General features: G+C 40.7%; 1 protein-coding gene across 1 annotated transcript in view; it reads left to right on the top strand.

Annotated features, from left to right (window-relative positions):
- The window catches only part of LOC311037333 (uncharacterized protein), a gene marked incomplete at both ends in the record, with an annotated part of 559758 nt that overhangs the window by 534980 nt on the left and 3011 nt on the right, over positions 1-21767 (top strand). The gene's annotated exons all lie outside the window — the stretch shown is intronic.

Genomic DNA, 21767 nt, shown 5'->3' with positions numbered 1-21767 from the left:
TGTTGTCGAAATATAACATATGATAAATATAAAAAATAAACAATTTACAAGCTGTGCTTGTTTAAGCCCTCTTAATTGCCAAAATAAAAATGTATAATCTCTAGACTACTAAAAAGAAAATAGGCAACGCACATCGACTGGTGGGTGCTGGGCTAAAAAACAACAGTATAAAAATGGATGGAGCCCGCACACCGGATTTGGTACAACAAAATAAAGAAAGTCTTCTTGTACCAAATCCGGTGTGCGGGCTCCATCCATTTTTAATCTCTAGACTACCCCATAACACTAAACTGAAACTAACAACTAATAATGATTTTATCTATAAAGCCCAGTAAAAATAAACTAATCCAAGCCTTAACATAATGTAACATGCTAAACTATAACAAAACCACTTTGAAAACTAGTAAAAACTACACTGAGATCATAAACAAAAAGTAACAAATAAAAACAAATGAAAAACTATAATAACCTTGGTGGAGGTCCCAGTATCATCAGAAGAAGTGTCTGGTGTAGAAGCTGAGGTCAACGGTGTAGATGAAGGAGGTCTAGCGGTGAAACTCAACGTGCTCTGGACGGACGTCTTCTTCCTCAGTGGTTGACTCATGGTGGCTCTAGTTGTAGTGATGACTCATCCTCTGTTCTGTGTTGTTTATATACTGTGTGTGAGGACCTGGCTGAAGGCCTTATGCAAAGCAGGTGGGTGTGGTCTATCGTCTATTGTTATCATTGAGTACCTGTCCTACACACTGAGACCCCAGTGATGGGTGTAGGGGGGGGGGGGGGGGCATCATTTAACCATTGGTGGACAAAGTACTCAACCCCAATATACTTGAGTCAAAGTATAGATACTCCTGGTCAAATACTTTCAAGTGAAGGACACTTTAGTCAAACTTTTACTTGAGTTAAAGTACTAGATAAATTGCTTTAAAAAATTTTTTAAAATGTAGTATTCAGTAAATGTTTTGAAATACACCAAAGTACATGTTATTTCATATCAATGCATTGCTGTATTGTTTTCACAATGTATTTAGAGAACCTCATAACTCTCTGAAGCTGTGTAATTAATGTACTGACTTGCTGCATATAACATTCTATCAAATAAACAGAAAATGTTATGTTTTAATAGATGCTGAGTCCTTATGTTTCTAAATAATAAAAACATGCAGTGTTTCCATTGAAAACTACTGAAAACACAGGCTGTGTTCAGGGGGGTAAATCTCCTAAGTGGACATCCAGTTCCCTAAGTAAATATATTAATAAAACAATAAGAACAACGAGAATAAAAACATTTAACCACATAAACCCAGTTGACTGGAGTCCCCCAGGGTTCTATACTGTCTATGCCCTCTCCTGTTTTCCACTGCACACTAAATATCACTGACAAAGTTCACAACGTTATATATTGCGACGCTGAGTGTTAATTTGAGTGTATTAATTTGCAATGCAATCCATTGCAACAGCCCACAGAGCTTGTAGATCTGCTTTTTCACATAATGTTTGGCCCCAGAATAGGAACAATACAGGGTTGAAGTGGTTAAAAAGACTACACAGTGACAGCCAATCACTCCTCAGAACCTCAGAACTGATTCAGTATTACAATATAAGTTGACGTCATTAATACTCATAATTTATGAGTATTAATGACGTCAACTTATATTGTTTTGAACTATTAACTGTATGGGTGTCATGTCCGTGGACAACATTACAATAAAGCAGGGAGCTTTATAACAAAAATCATGTCTCATAACTTTCTGCAGTGATGAATCTGAATGCAGAATACAGATAAAGATGTGAGAGTGAAACTGGACAGCCACCCATAAAGTAGTTCAATACAGAGAGCAACACTTCCTCAAGAATTCCTTGATGTAAAAGTAAAACCAAATGGTAATTATAGTGTCAGTCATAACATCATGTTAAAGCATTCTACTTCCACAGGAACATGCTGTATTGGTGTTAACTGGTCACTTTATCAGAGCTATAAGTTGTCCTTTGTGGTTTACATTCTTGCATCCATTTAGGAGGGTGTGTTAATCACACCAATCTGCTCCATTGTGGACAAGATGCATCTTTATTTACATCCATATGTGTTCATGTGTCAATGAATCAAAGTCCATTGTTGAGTGAATTGATACTCTCATGCAAGCAGGAGGATATGTTACACACACACACACACACACACACACACACACACACACACACACACACACACACACACACACACACACACACACACACACACACACACACACACACACACACACACACACACACACACACACTGTAGTTATTATAGTGCAATATCAATAGTCATAGGAGTTTAGCCAAGTGTAAGTAATCTATGCTGAACAAAAGTATATCAATTATGCCTCTTTTTTCTGACATAGTGGTACAGCAAATAAATGCATCAGACAATGGCATAAACTCTGTTAAAGTGTTTTAGTGGGTAGATTGAATCCAAAAACGAGTATTGTGGGTGGTTTTAAACTCTTCAATAATGAACACAATGTCTACAAAAATATGTTCCACTAAATCCATAAAGGTAAACTTGGCCCAAAATGACGTGTGTGTGTGTGTGTGTGTGTGTGTGTGTGTGTGTGTGTGTGTGTGTGTGTGTGTGTGTGTGTGTGTGTGTGTGTGTGTGTGTGTGTGTGTGTGTGTGTGTGTGTGTGTGTGTGTGTGTGTGTGTGTGTGTGCTGCAGTGGTGGTGGAAAAAGTAAATTTTTTACCTAAGTAAAAGTATCAATACTGCAATGTACATATGCTGTTACAAGTAAAAGTCCAGAATTCAAAATTGTCTTGAGCAAAAGTATTAGCCGACATGTATACTGTAGGGCTGAAGTGGTTAATGTATGTTTTGTAATAATAACAAAAATCTACAAAGTAACAAATAAATGCATTGCCGTAAAATTTGCCTCTGAGATGTAGTGGAGTAGAAGTAAAAGTATTGAAAATTGGAAATACTCCAATGAGGTAAAAGAAAATACCTACAATTTTAACTTAAGTACAGTACTTGAGTAAATGTAGCCTACTTAGTTACATTACACAACTGGTGTCCTGTTTGCATGAGAGTATCAATTCACTCAACAATGGACTTTGATTCATTGACACATGAACACATATGGATGTAAATAAAGATGCATCTTGTCCACAATGGAGCAGATTGGTGTGATTAACACACCCTCCTAAATGGATGCAAGAATGTAAACCACAAAGGACAACTTATAGCTCTGATAAAGTGACCAGTTAACACCAATACAGCATGTTCCTGTGGAAGTAGAATGCTTTAACATGATGTTATGACTGAGACTATAATTACACTTTAACATGATGTTATGACTGAGACTATAATTACACTTTAACATGACGTTATGACTGAGACTATAATTACACTTTAACATGACGTTATGACTGAGACTATAATTACACTTTAACATGATGTTATGACTGACACTATAATTACACTTTAACATGATGTTATGACTGAGACTATAATTACACTTTAACATGATGTTATGACTGACACTATAATTACTCTTTTACAAATAGATAGCCTGTTATTATCAGCCTCTTTGGTTTCTATTTTACATCAAGAAATGATTGAGGAAGTTTTGCTCTCTGTATTGAACTACTTTATGGGAGTGTGCAGTTCTCTCACATCTTTGGATGTATTCTGCATTCAGATTCATCACTGCAGAAAGTTATGAGACATGATTTTTGTTATAAAGCTCCCTGCTTTATTGTAATGTTGTCCACAGACATGACATCCATATAGTTAAAGGTGTAGTGAAATGAAAAATATGTTTTTCACACTTTTAGAGCATATCCGTGGTCATCATATGGGCATACCTAACAATAGATGCCAAAAAAAATGGAAAAAAAACATTTTTGTGCATTTTTACATCTAAAGTCCCTAAAAAGCCAATCTTAATTACTTCCTGTAAACGAAAACGTGCTGCGTGATGACATAACTCGACCTTCGTGAATATAAATGAATCTTGATTACATGCACCTGTTTGATTCCCATAGCTGCACGTTCTTCAAACACAGCTGATTTTAATTACAGAGATACTCCGTTTTGAATCTCATTGAAGATGAGTGTATTACTCATTTTAAACTTCATCTGCACACTAAAATATGTATCTGAAAACATTATAGGTTAGAAATAAGCCAGGTAGTAGCAAACGCGCTTCACTGGCCGTCTCTCTCTCACTTGTAAACAAACACTAGCCGTGTTGCCCACGGCTGAAGTGATTGAGATCCAACGTCCCATAGCCTGAAGGGATGGGACCTTCTGATTGGATTAGAGTCGTTGAGCCGACGTTTCAGGCTGAACCTTCAAAATAAAATGACCGAAAATGTCACTTCAGTGCGTCTTTAATAGTTCAAAACAATATAAGTTGACGTCATTAATACTCATAATACTGATTCAGTTCTGAGGTTTCCAGACCAGTTTTATTGACTGTCACTGCTTTTAACCACTTCAATCCTATATTGCTCATATTCTGGGGGTAAACATTATGTGAAAATATCTCTTAATCCAGAGTGATTTACAGTAAACAAGGTAAACATGTGCTGAATATAGCAGATCTACAAGCCTGTAGATATGCTAAGAGTTTTGGTGAGTAGAGAGGGGGGGGGGGGTTATCAGAAAGTAGGCCTACGGAGCCTAAGGTCAAGTTGTGTGTGTGTGTGTGTGTGTGTGTGTGTGTGTGTGTGTGTGTGTGTGTGTGTGTGTGTGTGTGTGTGTGTGTGTGTGTGTGTGTGTGTGTGTGTGTGTGTGTGTGTGTGTGCACGCGCGTGTTTGTGCGCACAGTGGTGGAAAAAGTGCTCAGTTCTTTTACTTAAGTGAAAGTATCAATACTGCAATGTAATTCTCTGTATATACTGTTGGGCTTAAGTGGTTAATGTATTGTAGCCCCTAGAGGGAGGCATAGGTTAAGTGATGTCATAAGTGACACAGGTATTTAAGGCCTTTCTGAACAGGCAGGTACCAGATGGCCAATCTGTGGGTCCTCACACCACACCTGTAGTGTGTTGTGAGAGGGAGATGTTTGTGTGCAGCTGCTGACCTGGTAAATGGTCTGGCCTGTTTGTTTGCTTGTTTCTTTGATTTTACTTTGTGTTTTACTTTTGTGTATGTTCTACAATTAAAATGTGTGTTATATTGTCAGGTTGGTGTTGTTGATATGGTGCAGAGGTGATACTGCAGACATATACACGGGAGAAGGAATGTGAGTATATTTTCATGCACGTGCAAAGGTAAATGGGCATTTGTATTGCGCTTCTATCCAAAGCGCTTTACATAGAGTGTGCATTACATTCACCCATTCACACACACATTCACACACCGATGGAGGAGGAAACCATGCAAGACACCAACCTGCTCATCAGGAGCAATTAGGGGTCCATCGTCCGGCTACTCTACCCCTGAGCCACTGCCGCCCCCAAAGGTAATCAAAAAGGTTAATACGTTCTCTGTATTACATGTGATTGTGTGTAACATTGTGTGTAAGCTGCTTGTATAGGTGGTGACATTCATGGTATGGATGAAGTTTGTGACAGGTGTGGCCGTTGTGGGTCAAGTGACTGCATACACATGGTAAAGTAAAGTAGCTTGGTATCTCTGCTTTTAATATCGCAGTTTATGTTGATAACTCTGAGGTGCACTGTATTGTATTGATTGAACTGTGTTTGTGTTGATTGTAAGGTCAATAGGTCATGTTGAGTGAGCAGCTAATGATGACCGCTGTTCCTTTTACCGTGTAGGTTTTAAGTACAGGTTAAAGGTCAGCTGGCCGGCTGCAGCAAGCGAGCGTGTTCATGCTCATGGAAGACTTATGGTGAGAAGTAGAGTGTGGAGCTGGTTGGCTGATTTTGTCTTTTTGCTTTTTTGTTAGTTTGGTTTTTGTCTAACCATCTCCCCCAGTGTCTCTGTGCTTGAGCTCCTTGTGTTGGGCTGCCATAAAGGTCAGGGGCTTCAGTAGACCGATTGGAATTATCTGTCTCAGCCAGGTCTCAGACAACCGTGACATCTTCAATACTTGGTAACTCAGACAGAGAGAAAGAAAGCGTCCAAAGTGAAAAGTGAGGATGTGATTAACAGGCATGCAGCTGTCCTGGGGAAATGCAGTGGTTGACTCTTAAACCTCAATACTTTGTAAACTTGACCTTCGGCTCTGTACTTGCACTACTCTTTTTTCCACTCTACACCAAATCTCTTTGCCGGTCTATAGCTGATCTACCAGCTCACAACGTATTGCAGCGATATGCGTTGTGAGCTTGTAGATCTGCTATTTCCGGTGAATGTTCAAGTGGTTAATGTAAAAACAAAATCACACCCAGTGTGAAGTGAGCGGTGCTATTTAAAAACTCACTTAAAAAAAAGTTTTTTTTTTTGGAAGTGAGTGGTGCTACAGTATGTATAGGTTATTAATTGTCTCCGCCAGGCCGAAGGCATGGCGAGAGAGTATGTTTTACCCTCCGTCCGTCCGTCCGTGTGTCCGTGTGTGTGTCCGTGTGTGTGTCCGTGTGTGTGTCCGTCCTGTCTGTGTGTTACCAGCTAATCTCCGGCACCGTTGGCCCGTTCGCTCCGAAACTGTGCACACACACTCCCTCTATGCCAATTCAGAACCTCTGCCCCAATTTTTTCACATGGGCCTGTTATAGCGCCACCAGGAGGCCGATTTGTGCAAAACCCATTTTTTAACATTACTCCTACAGATTTTATCCAAACGTCATGCAAATCGGTACACAGTATCTCTATAGTCATGTGATCAACACGGATCTGTCCGATTTCCCTTATTCCATCCTCATTACCTATGGTTGGCTTCCAAAGTTTGCAGGATTGGTCCGTTTTGAACAAAAAGCCTCAAACTATGCACGCAGCTTGCGATTTCCGTGAAATTTCACACGCACATTCCCACTAGGCCGAGGAAGAAATGCCACCCTTTTCACATTGGCCTGTTATAGCGCCACCAGCAGGTCTAATTTAGCAAAACACATTTTTGGAACAAAATGCCTCAAATCATGAATGCAGTGTCTGATTGCCGTGAAAGACCTAAGAATAAATGGCACCCTTTTCACATTGGCCTATTATAGCGCCACTAGGAGGCCACAATAACGTACCTGACCTGGCGGAGACCTGTGCTCCGAGGAGCACTTTTTCGAGTTTCATCATGCGTCTCGCTAGCCAGTCACAGTACAGCTGGATACCAATCAGTCAATCACAGTACAGCGAAAGATTTCAAGGTATGAAGACTTTCCCAAACCCACTTATAGGAGCGGCTACACCGCTCAAAAAGAAGAAGATTTGGAAGTAGATTTTCCATAGCAACAAGCTGGATAATATGTTAATTGTTCCTTTGTGGTCTAAATTCCTGCATCCATTTAGGATGGTATATGTTAATCACACCAATCTGCTCCATTGTGGACAGGCTGTATCTTTATTTCAATCCATGCTGCATGTTGTGTTAATGGCTCACTGAATAACAGTATTATAGTAGTCATTGTTGAGTGAAATGTTGCATCCATTCATACAGGAGGGTCTGTTTATCACATCCATCTATTCCAGTGCAGCTGAACATCTTTCAACAAAGGCCTGATAAGGAACTGAGTATCCATAGGCTACTGTGCATGGAATCTCCTTCACAATGTATCATTTAGGCAATCAGCAGATGCTCTTAATCAAGAGCGATTTACAGTAAGCAAGGTAAACATGTGATGAAAATAGCAGATCTACAAGCCTTTAGATCTGATTTTCAATGCATGAGAGCCAACTGACCTTCTTGTCACCTGACACGGGGGAGTTTCCCCGGTAGGACGTAGCGCGTGGAAGGAACACGTTATTCCAACCAGTTCCTTTCCCCTCCATCAGGCGCCCAGGCTGTCATGGGGGAGGCAGTATAGAGACCAGGATTACGATTACTACATGTTTTTGTGAGGGAATTAACTACCCTAGGCAGTAAGTCTTTTTAAGTCAAGGTGCAAAATAGCAGATACCGCATTGCGCCCTTAATTAACATATTTTACACTCCCCCATGTGTAAAATATGCTTGTGTCTTATTACATAGGTGTTTGCGTTCAGGTCAGACTGAATTAAATACATGCATTTATTTTTCGGGAAATGTAGACTGTCTGGTATGTTTGATATTTATGTTTGATAAATGTTATCACATTAACTCTGGCCTTCCTATTTTGGGACACTATATATATATATATATATGTATATATATATATATATATATATTATCAACATTTTTATTATTATTATATCTTCAGACATAAAATACACAAATAGCCGATCTACATGCTCAGAATGTGCCTTGAATGTTGAAGTACATTATTGCTTAAGTGGTTGAGAAAATTCCCCTGTTCTGTCCTTTTTTAAACAAATCATATCTTGCTTATGAATATTGATAGTATAACAAAGTTGTTTAAAAAAAAGAATGAAATAACATCAATTCAGACCAATGTCACGCAAAAACAGGTGTCAGTCTGAATAATTGAGAAGGATAATGGTATAATATTATATATTAGGCGTTAAGCCGGCCCTGTTATCAATTAATTGGTGTCCGTAATTTACTGTCCCTGCCTGCGCCCTTCCCTGTTGTGGCGAGAGGAGGGCGTGTTGCGTTTGGCCCATTTCAGCGTTTTAAGATTAATTAAGGGAAGTCGGGGCCACTCACAACTCAAGGAGGAAGTAAACGTTGAAATGAGGAAGCGTCACTTCATGGTCGACTCTAAAAAGGATAGTTAATTTTACCATCGAACTGTAGAGAGTTCCAGCTTCTTTTCACTTTGTTTGGCCTCGTTTTGGAAGCTTTGAAAGGTTGTCGTTTAGGATGCAAAAGGCTGTTGAGTTTGACCAACCTGCATGTTGTTGAAAGAAGTGCAAAGTGACAGGGGAGAGGGTGCGTTTGTTTCACCACACTGACCAACACACCAGATACTGTGAGTAGCCTACACTTTTGTTTTTGCTTTGGCATGCTTTTGTATGTTTATTCTATTTTCTCTCTCTCTCTCTCTCTCTCTCTCTCTCTCTCTCTATCTCTATCTCTATCTCTATCTCTATCTCTATCTCTATCTCTATCTCTATCTCTCTCTCTCTCTCTCTCTCTCTCTCTCTCTCTCTATCTATCTATCTATCTATCTATCTATATATATATATATATATATATATATATATATATATATATATATATATATATATATATATATGGTCCACCAGATATCAGGTTGGTGGGGCAAAGTTGTGGCATTTTATTTTTATTTTGATCAGCTTCCTTGTGGTTCATAACATGTCAATAACATGTTTATTAAAATGTTAAAATTAACATGTTATTCCTTATTGTCATCAGTGAGTTTCAATGTCTTTCCATCCATGTCCACAATGAGAGGATGCGAGAGTTTGATGATGAAATACCTGCTTCAAATGGTACTGTAGTAACTACAGTAGTTAGTAGGGTCTGGCCCTTTAAGAGAGTGGTTTTCAACCCTTGTCATATCAAGGGCCATTATTTATTCTTTAAGCCACAGAACCACCTGATGAGATTTAGACTCTCAGACCCAAAATGTAGAATATTTTGTTATTGTTGGATATGATTTTGTCCACAATTCCAGCATGCTGTATTGATGTTGGTATCATAGGAGAGATGACAAAACGTTGATTCTTTAATTTTCTTTAATTAATGAAGTAATACAGATGTTTAACAATGGTTTAACTCTTGAGAGCTTAAAATGAAACCAAATGGACCTGTAAGGGTCCATTTGGTTTCATTTTAAGCTCTGAAGAGTTAAAGAACATTTAGTGACCAACTCCGTATTATTTAGCTGGGGACCACCTGGAACCCCCTCAAGGACCACTGGTGGTCCCCGGACTACTGGTTGAGAGCCACTGCTTTAAGCCACTGTCCTTGATAAAGGTCAGCAAGTCTAGGTCTAATTCAATCTGATTTAAATTACATCTTTATTATAAGATTAGATCATGATAAATAATTGATATGGTTGGGAACCAAATGGACCCTTACAGGTCTGTAACTCTGAGAGTGTTCAAATGGAACCAAATGGACCCTTACAGGTCTGTGACTCTGAGAGTGTACAAATGGAACCAAATGGACCCTTACAGGTCTGTAACTCTGAGAGGGTCCAAATGGAACCAAATGGACCTTTACAGGTCTGTAACTCTGAGAGGGTACAAATGGAACCAAATGGACACGCCCCTTCCTCTACAAACCCATTATAACTTCAAACTCCATTTTTAACATGTTCGATTCATCAAAAACACCTGTCCTTGGTTCTGGTGACTCACCCTGCCCTCCTAATACGTGAGGGGCCCGTGTTTTTTCGATAACTTTTTTCATTTAATTTTTCTATTGTATTTAATTTTTTTCATTTTCAAAACATATATATTAAAAATAAATGAAAAAAGTTACAGAATTAAGCAACTTAAAAACGGTCTGGGGGGGTCACAAAAGCCAGAGTAGACGATAAAATGACCAAAAGTATTTTTGAAAGTGAAATATCCCTTTAAAGGTCCATTTCGTTCCATTTGCACACTCTATAAATGTCTATAATTATGCACAAGAACTTATAACAAAGACACTTCATAAACTGACCAAGTTAAGGTAGTTATGCATTGTGACCAGCTCTTATAATACAACGTAGTTATTATAAACATTTACCAGTGTTATAAGGCCTTAAAAGTACATTATAATACATTATAGACCCGACCTTTAAGTAAAGTGTTACCAAACAATCGGCCACCAATATCAATAACCAGTAATAAATAAACTAAATGATGAAAACAGGAACATGGATCTAATGTATGCTGTGTCTGTGTGGTACTGCTTAGTCTGCAGATCTGGAGTCCTCAGTAGACTGTTTAACAGAATAACCACACTGTTAGTTAGTCAGCAAACTCACCAGTTATGATATATCAGTGGTTACATGTATACTTGGGCATCAAAAGTAATTATTTGACACCGTTGCATTTCATATTCTTTAAACCACACAACATTATTACATATTTTATAGGGCACGTATCAAAACGTTTATTTTTTATTATTGTTTTATGAATACACAGTTTGTATTTAATCCTCCAATACCTGCTTTTAATGAGAGGATGAGAGAGTTTGATGATGAAATGCCTGCTTCAAATGATACTGTAGTTAGTAGGGCCTGGCCCTTTAGGACAGTTTTCAACCCGTTTCATATCAAGGTCCATTATTTATTCAGCATTTGAGCCACAGAACCACCGTTTGATGAGATTTAGACTCTCAGACCCAAAACGTAGAATATGTTATTGTTGTTGGATATGATTTTGTCCACAATTCCATCCATGCTGTATTGTTGGTTCCATAGCAGAGATAACAGGCAAAATAACAATTCTTTAATTAAGTAATGCAGATGTTAGATGTTAATTTAACCCTTACGGGTCCATTTGGTTTCATTTTACGCTCTCAAGAGTTAAAGATCTAATAAGGGTCCATTTGGTTTCATTTTACACTCAAGAGTTAAAGATCTAATAAGGGTCCATTTGGTTGCCAATGCTCTTCATTTAGCTGGGGACCACCTGGAACCCCCTCAAGGACCACTGGTGGTCCCCGGACCACTGGTTGAGAACCACTGCTTTAAGCCACTGTCCTTGATAAAGGTCAGCAAGTTGATTCTAATTTAAAGGACAACTTTGGTTTTTTACAACCAAGGTTTATATTTTAGCTTGTAATTAAAGTAAATAAATGATGAGTGTAATTTTTTTTTCATTTACTGCTTTCTATAGTTTTAGCATTTTTTGCGATATTTTTTACAGTGGGCGGGGGCATTCTGTCCGGTGGCTAAATATGCCTTTTTTACACAATAAAAAAGGTCCGGCTGTCTGAGATGGCCAGATGTGAGTTATTGGGGGCTAGAAGAGCTACTGTAAATAATAATAAAGAAAACGCCGGGTTAATGTGTTAAAAAAATGCATATTTAGCCACCGGACAGAATGCCCCCGCCCACTGTGAAAACACAGTAAAAAGGATTGTGAAAATTGCTAAAACTATAGAAAGCAGTAAATTTAAAATTTTTAACACTCATCTTTTATTTACTTTAATTACAATCTAAAACATAAACATTGGTTGTAAAAAACCAAAGTTGTCCTTTAATCTAATTTAAAAGACTATATTCTATATTCTGTATATAAATTCTTGCCTTCCGGCCAAAGGTTAAAGACCCCTGCAGCTAAAAACAGGTACAAATTCTCATTTGTACCTACTTCTATTCGTGCCATCAATAATAGCAGCAGGAGGAGGTAGCTATGAGTAGCTATTATTGTCTGGATCTTGTGATTGTATGTCTATGTCTATGTGTGTCTTGTTGGAGTTTCTTACTATCTGCTGTAACACAAATTGCCCAGTTTGGGACATAATAAACTTGAACTTGAAGACATATTTATTATAATATTAGATCCTATTGATTCACCGATCTGTCCGTCAGCCCCCGCCCCGTCAACACAACATTACGAGCGACGCCCACTGCACTCTGGTTGGTTGGGGAAATGAAACACTTCCTATACCGGGTAGTGGGTACACCGACGCGCTGGTCCAGGCTTTTATTTTTTAGCAAAACTAAACAATAAAAGCTTGGAGATCGAGGCTACATCCGGGACAACGCTCCACACGTCCCAGACTCTTCTCCCTTCTGGCTCCCAAACTATATGGAATGAACTCCTCCATTGCAGTTAGAACTGCAGACTCACTCCCAATGTTCTGCCGTAATCTGAAGACTCACCTCTTTAGACTCCACTTTATAGCCCATAGCACTTGATCTAGGCGTGGCGTGGCGTGGCGTGGCGTGGCGTGGCGTGGCGTGGCGTGGCGTGGCGTGCTGTGGCGTGGCGTGGCGTGGCGTGGCGTGGCGTGGCGTGCTGTGGCGTGGCGTGGCGTGGCGTGGCGTGGCGTGGCGTGGCGTGGCGTGGCGTGGCGTGGCGTGGCGTGGCGTGGCGTGGCGTGGCGTGGCGTGGCGTGGCGTGGCGTGGCGCGGTGCGGTGCCAGTGGAAAAGGGGCTTTATTATGTAGACAGATACCAGGTCATTGTTGACCTGGTATCCTATAGTGTGTATAGTTTCAATGTACAGAATGATGATAGGTTCTTGGTTTTGTAGTTGTTATTAAATTATTGGTTTACTTATGCATCACTTTATTATTAGATTCAATTTCTTTGCATTTGATGTATTATCTTGTGTTGTCCTTGCTTTACTGTAAGTCGCTCTGAATTAAGAGCGTCTGCTAAATGCCTAAATTATAAATTATAAATTGTGTGGTGCAGTGTGGTGCGGTGCGGTGCGGTGCGGTGCGGAGACATGCTAGTTGAAACCCAGCATAAATGTACTGTATTTGAATGATAGAATGCAACATTGTCTTATACATTTTCCTATAATTATTTCCATCTAGATTTGAATCTTTCATGGTGACAGATGGCACATCGTGGCAGAGAGACATTTGGTGATGAACGCCTGCAGAACTGGGAATACCTGAGTAAAGGGGGCTTTGGAGCTGGTCTATAAGGCCACACACAAGGACTTGGACATCAAAGTGGTCATTAAGCTGCTTGATGGTGATGATGGGTATGATGACAATGAACAAAAATATAAATAAAAGTGGGCTTTTTAGAGCACAGATCTCCACCAGGCCGGGTTGCCTACCCATGGCTGTGTCAGTTATAGGGTGCAACCGTCAGTACACCAGGAAGCGCCGCAGAATTCAAAGTGGTTAGATGTTGCATTCATGACATATGGCATTTTTTGTAAGAAATATAAGGCATTGTCACGTGACTGACATGGTAGGATAAGGATAAGGATAATTCCTTTTAACAGGTCGTTCATGAAAGTCCTTGCGGTCTTGTTTCCAATGAGAACCTGTGAGCAATTAGGGGTCAAGAGTCTTGCTCAGGGACAAATTTCATTTCATTGACACATATGCTGACCTACCTGGCCTGGAATCGAACCTGGGGCAACCAGGGCCTCTGGCTCCCTAGGCGGGCTCACTAACCATACAGCTATGGCCGCCCCTGTTGGCAACAAACAGTGACATTTATTCAATTTGTGCAGCCCCTATCGGTGTAGCTGAAATAGCTTTTGGCAGCCAAAAGCTATTTGGCCCCCTCAATGGGTTATTCAAATTTGGGGCAGATTGGACGCTGTGTTCATGATTCATGGCCCATCCAAAAAACTGAAAAAAAAACACCTGTAGCCAATTGGAATGGAATCTGAAAAATCTTGATCACATGACTACAGAGAGAATATGGATTTTTTTTGTGAGGTTTGGCCAAAATCTAGAAGATCTGTAGAAGCAAAAAGATGTTCTGGCCTGACCAGTTTTATGTAACTGATTGTACCCTGTCTCTTTCCTCCTAACCTGGCCCCTGTCATACTGCAGCACCTTGTATGCTGCCCTGTGTCGAGAGGCTGATTACATGGAAGCTGCCGACCACCAGTATGTACCCAGGGTCTATGGGATGTACCGGGGCTGTCCCCCTGGCCTGGGCTCTAAAAAGAGACATGGTATAATAATGGAACTGATGGAGCGAGGCTCTCTGCAGTCCTTTCTGCAGACCCTATCTAAGCCTCCACCCTGGCCCCTGGCGTTCCGTCTGGCCCACCAGGTGGCCCAGGCCATGGACTTCCTCCACAGTAAGAAAGACATAGTACACATGGACCTGAAACCAGCCAATATACTACTGGATGCCAACTTAAATTCCAAGGTACAGTATATATCCATGCATATATAAGTGTCACATTCCTTACGTTCTCCTTTACTTAAGTAGTTCGTAGTCCATGTAAATCATAAAAAAAATCATCCAGCTCCCTTTTCTCCCAGTGAAGGAATTTTACAGTTGCTCACTCTGTTTCTCTCTTTGTTGCTGCTGCGCCTCTTTATCTATGAAACAAATGCATGCTTATTAGGTCTAGCCTACCTACAGTATAAGCTGACCTTGCAAATGACCAATTTCTAAATGGCTAATAACCTTTGGATTTCCACAGGGTATGTTGGCGAAGTATGTCGTCATGTTTCCTACCGCAGGGGTTCCCAAAGTTGGGGTCGCAAAATTATTTTGGGTCATTTTGTTTTTAAAATTCAACAGAATGAATGAAATACAATCAAAAAATGATTACAAATAGTACATTTTACCATTTTAATACATTACAAAGGCGCACCAAACCCATGTCCTAGCGATGTGTCTTTTCAGATTCCAAAAACAATCTTTGCTGACTGTAATACTATCACCACATTCCATCTCATCGTCACCATCTTCTGTTTCTTTCACATGAATAGTACATATGTATGTTGTGTCTGTCAGTTGTTTTGACAGACACAACAATGTTTTTTTAGGCTTACAACCTGTTTAATACGTATTAGGGGGCAATATTTATATATAATATATATTTTTTACATTCATGGTGTAGCCCCTTTAAGCACAATAGTGGTGTATACAAAGCACAGGTGCATTGTGGACCGGTCTACATGGTCAAACGTGTTGATTGGCGCGGATGGTCCTCGCACTGAGCGGCATCGGAGCGGAGGACAGTCCTCGCACTGAGCGGCATTGGAGCGGAGGACGGTCCTCGCACTGAGCGGCATTGGAGCGGAGGACAGTCCTCGCACTGAGCGGCATCGGAGCGGAGGACAGTCCTCGCACTGAGCGGCATTGGAGCGGAGGACAGTCCTCGCACTGAGCGGCATCGGAGCGGAGGACAGTCCTCGCACTGAGCGGCATTGGAGCGGAGGACAGTCCTCGCACTGAGCGGCATCGGAGCGGAGGACAGTCCTCGCACTGAGCGGCATCGGAGTAGAGGACGGTCCTCACTCCAAAGCCGCTCTGACCCATTTTAAAACGAGCTCCACGTTCAATTCAAAATTTCCCACTCTACTCCGCTCGTATTCTCTGATACACACAGCATCAGACCAGCAGATACAGTGTGTGCATGAGGTTAAACATACGGTGTGAAAGTGGTAGCATATTGGTAGGTCCACATAGCAGCAGGTACTGTACATTAGACATAAGGTCTAATAAATTCACAAGGCAGATCCACAGGGAAAGTAAAGTCTGCACAGAGGAACATATGAACATGAAGGGAGGAAAATGGTCAGTTTGAAGTAAAGTGTTCCAGTTGATAGAGGTGATCAGGTCTTATTCAACAGCCTGATGGTAGCCTGGTGGAAGCTGTTCATAAATATTTTCCTAGATAAAAGCATAAATGTCTAAAATGTACTTTCATCCTCTTTCTTTCAATAGATAGCAGATTTTGGCTTGTCTACGGTGTCCAACAGTGTTTTGTCGACCAACCACGAAAACAAAGGAGGCACCCTAGCCTTCACCCCCCCTGAGGCTTTTGGAGATACATACCGCCGTGTTCGCTCCTATGATGTTTACAGGTGATTGAGGTGAACTCTAGACGGAATGCTGTTGATACAGAGTCATCAAATACATGTTATTGTGTGAAAACCTTTTTCTAACGCTTTCCCCTTTTTATAAAGCTACGGTATACTTCTCTGGACAATTCTTACTGGAGAGAGTCCCTATCCAGGTAAATTGTACACACACACACACACACACACACACACACACACACACACACACACACACACACACACACACACACACACACACACACACACACACACACACACACACACACACAAATATGTTTCCTTTATTTTAGGGAGGGAGCATTCCTTGGTGGCCTTCAGGATTCCAAGGGGAGACAGACCCGATCTTCACAAAATAGATGTTCAGAAAGCAGCTGGATTAGAAGATCTGGTCGACCTCATGAAGAGATGCTGGGACACTGAGCCCAAAAATAGGCCTTCGTTTGGAGGTAAATCTACACATGTAGTCAGACATATTTATTATTGTTTATATTACTTATTTCAAGTTGTTAATTAATACAAAACATGACATAAATGATGCGTAGCTTGGTTAGTTCAGGCTCATTACTATGTGGGTGTATACAGTGTCATGCAAGACCCGTACGTATACTGACGGCGGGTTATTTAAGCTCACCTAAATATGTGTTCCTTCCGCTTTATGTGTTCCTGGTTTGTTGTTATGCGGTTGTTTTCTCCCACCACCACCCCAGCACCACCAGTGGGCTCTGCTATTGGTTCTGTTCCCCATGGGGGGTTGTTATTGTATATCTATCTCCCTGCTCTTAATGGTTAATGATGGTTGTCTTATTGTGCTGAGCAGGGAGAAATATGTAGCAGAGCCTGAACGCCAAGATAAAATATTACATCCACACTTGTATTCTCATTCTATAATATTGGTTCAATCTATGTGTGAGTTATCTGACTGAAATATACTTAAATAAAGAAAAGATTACAATTTATTTATGATTATCAATAATTAAACCCACGAATAGCTAAACTTAACTGATCTACAAGCCCACAATGAGTCACTATGTAACAGCAATGTGTTATATTGAGAGTTTTAGATTGTGAAACATTCCTTATCGGTGAGTCCAGAATCCAAAAATGAAACTTCATGAATGGAATTAATCCGAGATCTGAGAACAGCAAAACGATATAAAAATACATCACTCATGTAGGGCTACAAAGTGTTTTCTGCCGCAATCCAAAATATCACCATAGAAGAAGTAATTAAACTTTTTAAACACTCCCGGCTTAACCGGCTCATGCTCGAAAGATGAGCATGAGCGCTCGCGTGCATGTGAATGAGCTCCGGTTGAACCCTACAGACACAGCCATGCACGTTCTTCACTCATGCATGTCGCAGAAGTGTTTTAATGATTTGCAAACTATACAATAGAAATAAAGTAATTTATTGGGTGAAGTATTCCTTTAAATCTAGGGTTTGTTATGGTGTAAGTTAGGGTCATTTCATAGGTGCAGTCCCCAGTCTATTTATGATCATTTCCAGTTTGCAAAATGGCTACTGAGACAGGGCAGAGATACATTCTGAGAGCAATGTCAACATTGGAAAACGCACGAGCTGTCGCTCTTTCAGTGGTAGGATGTGTCCGATGTGAGCTGCTCTCATATTTACATTTGATGAGCAAACTTGTGTGACATCTTTGCTCTGTCTAGACATAACACAAGACAGTATGTAAAGACAGTCTTGGTAGCCTACTTGCTTATTCATTGTGACATGCTGCTCTACATGCTGGTGCTGCTACATGTACAGCTCTACAGTGTACAGTGTTTTTAGGCTCCCCTAAACACTGAGGCTGCCTCAGTGGGAGAGCTAACAGCCGGTGCGTCCGCGTATTCATACACAGCGTCCACCTCCACCTCCCCGACGTTCGTTTCCATATTAACTGCATCCCGAGGGGCCGTTTGTGTTGATTTTGGGCACGGCTGAGATATTTCCGCATACTCATTTTCAATCATCCGCTACGGCGCTACCATGTACGTGCTACGTGACTACACACTGCTTCTGTAGTCAGGTGACAGCCTGGTGTTAGTAATGGAAGATTTGGGATGCCCCATTTCCTGTCAACCTACTGTCCTGTCAAAAAATAAAGGCATAAAAGCCACAAACAATATATGAGAACAAAAAAAAGTAATGGAAGATTTGTGATTTTGGCCTACCGTCTTTTCACTTACGTTAAATTTAGTTTTTAACCACAATGTCAAGGTTTATATTTTTCTTTATTCAAAAAAGAACTACATTTTGCGTTTGTATCAGACTGTAAAAAAGGTTTGTATCAACGCAAGGGGCAGGTCTGGTTATTGATCAAATGGCCAAATACCCTGATTTTGCTTTGATCATTTCATGGTTGTTTTCATTTCAGAATGTGTTGAAGTGACAAGTCGTGTTTTATCAATACATGAGGAGGGAATCGATACTGCTGTCTGTGAAATGTTGAAACAGCTGGTAGGTACTTTAACACATTTTCCTAGCTGTGTATTTTGACTTTCCAACTTTGCAAGTTGGAAACATGCCTTCTCTATTTGAACGACCACATCAAACAAGAGATACTACATCAAGTAGTATTCATGCCTTTAAGAAGAGGCTGAACAAACACCTCCTCAGTAGTATGTGACTGTAATCCCATGAAGCTCAAGGACATTAAATCATCAAACATTCAGTTTATACATACCCCTGACTGAGTAGCTGCAGATCAGTGATAGGTTCTTTGAATGTTTTTTTCATAAAGCCTGTATCTGCAAAAGATTAATAAAAAAAGAAAAAAAAAGAAAAAAAAGGTGCTGGAGTTGAACGGAACCCTGCCCCCCCCCCCCTCTCCCAGTGAGCTGTGGCATTCCACAAGGAAGCATACTGGGACCTTTACCGGTGTTGATATATGTAAACGACATGTCATCAGCTTGTGACTGCAACCTGTTCCTGTTCGCGGATGACTCTGCTCTGCTGGTCTCGGACAGGATTCACAGGAACAGGCTGCAGGTTGAAAAAGCTCTCAGCTCTGAACTCGATACGATCCGCATCTGGCTCACTGATGACAAACTATCATTACACCTGGGAAAAACTGAATCCATTCTCTTTGGGTCTAGTTTTAACCTCGGCAAGGCCGACAGCTTCACAATCAAAGTGGGTGATGATGATGACCTACATAGGTTCCATTTTAGAGGCAAACCTTTCCGTGATAAAATGGCAACAAGGGTCTGTAAGAATGAGGATACAAGGTCACTTCGACTATGCATGCACCTCATGGTACCACAACACCACTAAGGCCTTAAAAACAAGGCTCCAGACATCCCTAAACAAACTGGCAAGGCTACTTCTTGGCCTCAAACCTACAACTCATCTAACCCCTGCTCACTTTGCTAGGGTCGGATGGCTCAGGATTGAGGACAGAGTACAGGAACTTTAAATGGGCCTGGTCTACAAGATACACCACACCATTAAGATACCCATGTAGCTGTCAAAGTACTTCAAAAACGTAAATGCAGTCCACAATCACAACACCAGAGAAACACTGATCACGCGCAACCCAGATTTGGCACAAACAAGAGATTGAATTCATACTCCTGATATGCAACAAAAATGTGGAATGCCCTACCAAAAGTAGTGAAGGAGTGTAAAACCCTACTCTCTTTCAAAACTGCCCTAAAAGAATACCTTCAGGAGCCCGCAATTCTAAACTGGCCCCTGTCAAAGTCATAACCTAGAACCCCCCCCCCCAACTGTTTACTGTACATATTATTTTATTTTTCTTAACTGTTTATATGATGATCTCCATAGTAATGTATATCTGTCTGTCATTTAATGTCTCTATGAGTACGTGAGGACCCCAATTGAAACAAGCCAGGGGCTTATTGGGGTTTTTCAATCCTATTTAGTAGACCTTGTATTTTGAACTGTACTTCCATGTGCTTTTTTCCCTGCAAACTTCTAAATTAAGTATTCAATCAATCAAAGCAAATGTGCTTTACATTTCTGAAGTTGTGTTTGTGTCTGTCCAGATTCATATTAGTATACTTAATGCAGTGCCGGTTTAGACTCCACAGGGGCCCTATGCAGGATACGGGACACATGCACGCGCACACGATTGTTTTTCGGATTTCCCGCGGATAAAGTTACTTTTTTTGTTACTTTATTTCGGTTTAGTGTGCTGCGCAGCCTGCGCTGATGTGAACGCAGTAATGCACATTATTTTCTACTGAAGGGAGGGGGCGGAGAGGGGGCCTCTTTGATCGGCGGGTAGGCGGGGCCCTACACAACCTGCGTAGTGTGCCTATAGGGTGGACCGGCTCTGACTTAATGAGTGTATCAGAATCAACTTTATTGTCACATCACAGGTTTACAAGTGTAAAAAAAGAAAATGGGTAAAGATTCCAATATTGATGGCGTTTTTGTGCAAGCTTCATCGTTTTGTTATTTATATAAATAGTCCTTGTGCTTGTGTGTATGTGTACGGAGTGATTGTGAGGGGGTTGGAGGGAGGGGTGTGGTCAAAGGTTTATACTCATAACGCATATTATGTACGATCTGAAAAAAACAAGAAATAACATGAATGTGTCCAACAGGATATTGATGGCAACTTGACTTCAGAAAACATGGATGCAGATAACGGTGAGTTTTTTCTGTCCTTGCTAGTTCAATGCTAGTGAGTAGGTTGTTGGCATAAAATCATACTCAAAACAAAATCCTATGCGTACCCGTACCAAACTATTTCAAACAAGAAATACATAGTTCTTACATAGTTCTTACCTAACTTAACACATAAGCAAATGGATAACAGAACAAAAGAAAGGCCACCCACCCCTACAATACCAAAGGCTGTAAACTAACCCATGTTAAAACTAGAAACTCTAAAACACACAAAACAAATCTAAAACCACTCACAAACGGGTGCAATACGTTAGTCCGACAGCGCATTCCTCCGACAGCGCAGTGCTCCGACATTAAACAGTAAACCCGAACCAAACCCGCACCCTAACCCTAACCGCACGCGGATGCCACATAGTCGGAGAAAAGGTCTGTCGGATTAACGCATGCCTCCCCTCACAAACACAGATGACTGGTGTTGTTTTGAGGCTGACTAGGAGGAAGACATCTGTGGAACTGGACAGAGCCAGACCCATAGAGAGAGAAAGTTATGACACTCTTAGATCTCGCCTTAAAGCGGGCTACTATGGGCTACAGTTTGTCCACTGTTGTGTTCACTACAACTCATGCTACGAACAACACGTTGACTTGAGAAGCACTATTTTTAGCGGCGCTAGCCGCTCTATATCTGACTTTGTGCGTATGTCAACAAAGTGATTGGTCAAGTGCGTACGTCAACAAAGTGATTGGTCAAGCTT

Source organism: Gymnoscopelus microlampas, assembly GCF_963454915.1.
Source record: "Gymnoscopelus microlampas genome assembly, chromosome: 21".
NCBI lineage: Eukaryota > Metazoa > Chordata > Actinopteri > Myctophiformes > Myctophidae > Gymnoscopelus > Gymnoscopelus microlampas.
The sequence above is the reverse complement of the archived record's forward strand: the minus strand, read 5'-3'. Positions and strand labels throughout refer to the sequence as shown.